At 31.6% G+C, this 4,801-nt stretch overlaps 1 pseudogene; it reads left to right on the plus strand.

Moving 5' to 3' along the window:
* Positions 1-43: 43 nt before the first annotated feature.
* On the plus strand, positions 44-1,114 carry LOC129909646 (A-kinase anchor protein 17A-like; annotated as a pseudogene).
* Positions 1,115-4,801: the final 3,687 nt, after the last annotated feature.

Here is a 4,801-nt window from a genome sequence, read left to right on the forward strand (position 1 = left end):
AAAAAATAATATTCAGGAATAACCACCATATAGCAGGACTGGGATGATAATAGTCTTGTATGTGGACACATTACTTGTTCCAGAGACAATTTTTTGCTGGTCAGTTGCATTCTAAAACCAAAGCAAGAATAATCCTTCGTTTAATTTCAGTGCTGAGGTTGTTGTTAGAATTAATAAACTAAATAAATTATATATTTTCTTTTTAGGTGACAAAAAACACCCTCGAAGTAAATAGAAGCTGAATTAGAAGAAGTAGTCGGTTGCCAAATGCCTTGGCGCGTCTTGATGGGATGTCCTTTAAAGTATCCGGTTTTAGTGAACCATTTAAAGTTCGTACAAAAGAATCAAAAGATGATTTTCCCAATCGACACGATTGGGATATATTCTTTCGTGATGCTCATTACATGGATGATATGAAAGCTGGCGAAAGACCCGACACAATTCATTTTGCAAAACCACCAATTCGTTGGTTTTGTCCACGTCACAGTGAAAATGATGCAAATGTCAAGCCCAGCGAAAGTATATTCAAAAGAATAATTGAAAAGTTTGGTGTTGTTCGGGCAGTAGATATTCCAATATGTGATGTTTTTCGACAAAAGATAAGCTCGGATGTCAATGGAATTCAGGTGCATAATTTTGAACAGGATCTTCTTTTCGAAGGGTAAGTTGTAAAAATATATAATTGTTGGCAAAAATCTAATAAAATTTGCATTTATATTTTGCAGATATGTTCAATTTGAAGAGTACCTACATTGGATTTGTACGTGCAATTGACGAATTTAGAGGAATGAAGCTTGTGCGCAAGTTTGTTTACCTGCAAGTAAACACACTAACCACCACATGTTTTAGCTCTAAGCGCTAGTTTTTGAGTGATGGATGTACTCGGAATTAGAAAACCACAGTTAACTCAGAGAAAAAAGTTTTTTTTTAATAATGCGGAAGGGCCTAACAAATGGAGAAAAAAATATCAACTCGGCCGATAAACTTGAGTTTAACTATTCGCACTTAAAAAACTGAGCCTTATTTTCGGATTTTGTTTCTATATATGTAATTGAATGATCTTAAATTACGAAAGTGTTAGTATCATTATGTCTAATTTAATTTTTGCTGTTTAAATAAAAAGACATTTACATCCATCAGCTATAAAATAATGTTATTTTAACTAAAATAGTTTTAACAGGATTTCCATTAAACTGGAAAATTTTGTGCACTAAAATTGCTAAAACTGAAAACTATTAAACCAAAGTTTGGTTTTCTGAACCCTGAAATTTTCTATGTATTATGTTGAAAAAAAAAATGTTTTCTAATGTTTTTTAAATCGACAGTTTGAACAAGAATGGATTAGTGAGCCAAGATTCAAATAAGTCACACATTAAATTTTCTGTCTTTGGATAAAAAAATCATACCAGTTCCGTAGATAGTTTGGTACATGTACCTATGTATGTATATTTTAACTCGAATTCCAGTATTCTAAAATGGTCAATACTTGTTTGGGAATCCTTGCTGCATCAATACTGCCCACCATGGGCGTAGCTAGAGATTTTATCTAGGGTGGGCCAGATGTTATCATCGACCTGAAGCCATAACCATGAGTGTGCAATTTTTTTGAAAGTTGTTTTTTTTGTTCTTTTTCTACCTTAATTAGAAAGTGTACCCCCATACAAATTCTTCAAGTTATACCAAATAACTGGAAAACGGCTCTAATGATTTTGATTAAACTTTGCAGGCGTAAAACTGCATTTTTAGTTTTTCTCAAAAAAGTCTAATAACAAAAAAAATTATTTAACAAAACTTTGCCCTGAATGTCGGCTCTTCCCCAACATCGACAAAATTTCTTTGAAATTTATATAAAGGAAGCCCTTACAATCTGTAAACTAACATAAGTGTTAGCAACTACGTGACACAGTCGTGCATTTTATTTACTTTGCTCCTTTAATTGGCAAATAATTCGTCACACTGTTGTTTTTAATAACTTAAAATTAGCAAAAAGTTTATTTTTAATAATATATTCGATCGGTATTTTTAATAATATATTCGATCGGTAATGTAATCGAAACTCATTTTTTTTTTGGAAAATGTGTGTTTTTTGTTCAATGGTATCGTATTTTGTTAATATCTTTCAATAGGTATAAAAAGGAATCAACTCCAAATACGCAATATATTTTTGATAGTTACTAGTTTTTCTCTTTATATTGTTTAGTGTAATATGGTACTCCGTTTTTTAAAAGTTTGTTATATTGAAATGCAATTGGATGGAGTTACATCACTTTTATTTTGAGCGACACAAAAGTTGAATTCAGTCGCAATTTATGACAGCGATTGTCTTTAAAAACTGACCTTACCAAGTGTTCAATTTTACCAAGTTTAGAATTTTGTCTGCCTTTTTCTGCCATGATACTCCTTTTTAATAAGAAAAAAAAATAAAACAAAATAAAAGCATCTGCAAAAAAAATTTAACTCAAATTTAACCAGGTGCCAGAGCCCAATAAATTTTTAACAGCTGAAAATTTTTTATTAACCTCAATAGTGTCAAAAATTTTACATGCTGTTAACTATTTAACACAATTCACATATTGAAAAAGCTAATTATTGAATCCGACCTTTTAGACTGCTCATATAAACGGGGTATTTATACATATCGCTGACTAAGAAAAATATACATAAACACAAGGCTGGTTCAAAAAAATCGATTTTTTTTTTGATTTTATACACCGATAGATTGCCAGACATCTCTAGAATATACTCACCAAATATGAAGTCTTTGTATTAACGGAAAGGTCCTTCGCTTCGCAATTTTCCATTTTTTATATTATCCTTCTACTAAAAAAAATCATGTTTTTATAAATCGGCTTTTTAGCAGGTTTCTTTACATATTCTTATAGGAAATTTACAAAAAAGGCCTTTGACACCATTTTCGTTTATCTAACCGTTTAAAAGATATTTGACGTCCAAAGATCTTGATTTTGTAAAAAATTAAATTTAATTAAAAAATTAATTTTAATTCAAAAATTAATTAAATTATTAAACCCTATAAACCCTATAAAGCCCTATAATTCTCAGCAAGCGATATTAAAAAAAAAATGTTAGTGGGAGATAAAACCAGACTAAAAGTTCTGTAGAACTGTCGACTTTTCTAGGGTGGGCCATTGATTTTCTAGGGTGGGCCTGGCCCACCCAGGACCCCCCCTTCCTACGCGCATGCTGCCCACATAGGTTTTGCATAGACTCGATCAAGACTTGGTATTTCTTCACAGGAATCAAACATCAAATGTTGATCAATTTCTTGCTGAAATTTAAAGTATTATTAATTAATATTCTTAATTTAAAATAGTTATTTTTATTTCCTTAAAACATCCGTTCTGATAAGAACAGTGCCAAAAAATTATAAATTGTATTTTTTTTTATTTTGTTTATCTGTCAAAATACTCACCTTTGAGCTATTTTTGTGTGGTGGAAAATTAGGCGCTGTTTATACTTTTCATGGTTTAATTAGGTTGCGCTTATACTTTTTTTTTTAATTTTTGTAGGTTTTAGCAATAAAGTTCATAAATATTGTTTGATTTTTATGCTAAAAGCAATAAAATGTAATATTTAATATATTTTTTATTGATTAAATGACAAAAAAAGATTTTTTTCTGCAAAGGAGACTGGGCACTTTTGTATGGGACGTGGCCCATCGGTGTAACACATTGTCACATACATCAAATGAAAGGTCTCGATGAGTGTATTGTTTTTTAGTATGGGCACAAGTCTGTATCTCGTGCAGGGAAAGTGCAGTGATGCATTTTATGTTCAAAAATATGTGTAATAAAATTCAGAAAAGTATACATTTTGCCTAGATGCTCGATTAAATTGTTTCAAAAACATTACATAACTGTGTTGGAAGTTCAATTGGGCTATTCCATCACCAGTGTTCACCCATGACTTAATGCATTTTTCGGTTTTTTTTAACACTTTTGTATGGGACGTGGCTCATTGGTGTAACACATTGAGACACACATTAGATGAAAGATCTCAATGAGCGTGTTATTTTTTTGTATGGACATAAGACTATCTCGTGCAGGGAAAGTGCAGTGGTGCATTTTATGCTCAAAAATAAATGTAACACATTGAGACTTACATCAAATGAAAGGTACTGATGAGCGCATTATTCCTTTGAATGGACACAAAACTCTTTCTCGTGGAAGGTAAAGTGTTGCATTTTATGTTCAAAAATGTATTAGGTACAGCTTATTTTACATGTTTGTGTTTTTAGAACAAAAAAAGGTATGGTTTGGAGTTCAAATTTACTCCAACATTTTATTAGTAATATAACTTAAAGTTTCATTTGCATTTTTGAAAAATTAGTCACTTTACTTTTCTGAATTTTATTACATACATTTTTAGACATAAAATGCATCACTGCACTTTCCCTGCACGAGATACAGACTTGTGCCCATACAAAAAAATAGTACACTCATCGAGACCTTTCATTTGATGTATGTCTCAATGTGTTACACCAATGGGCCAAAATGCCCACTCTCCTTTAATTTTATTTTGCAATTTTTGAACTAACCGAATTTTTTTGTTCAACTCAAATGCGCACTGGGCGCATTGAGCAAAACTCCACAGTTGAATGTGTTAGTGCCATTTAAAATGCACGGGGAAACAACCACATATAGCCACTGTGGAGTTTTTTCTCTCATTGCAGCTTGTAGGGTCGAAGAGAACAACTCCCCAAAGTCGGTTCTCTAGGTATTCCTTCCTCTATGATAAGGAGCCATTTAAACAAAATTTAAATGGTTTTTTTTGAAAAAAGTAG

This window comes from Episyrphus balteatus, chromosome 1 (assembly GCF_945859705.1).
Source record: "Episyrphus balteatus chromosome 1, idEpiBalt1.1, whole genome shotgun sequence".
NCBI classification, from domain to species: domain Eukaryota; kingdom Metazoa; phylum Arthropoda; class Insecta; order Diptera; family Syrphidae; genus Episyrphus; species Episyrphus balteatus.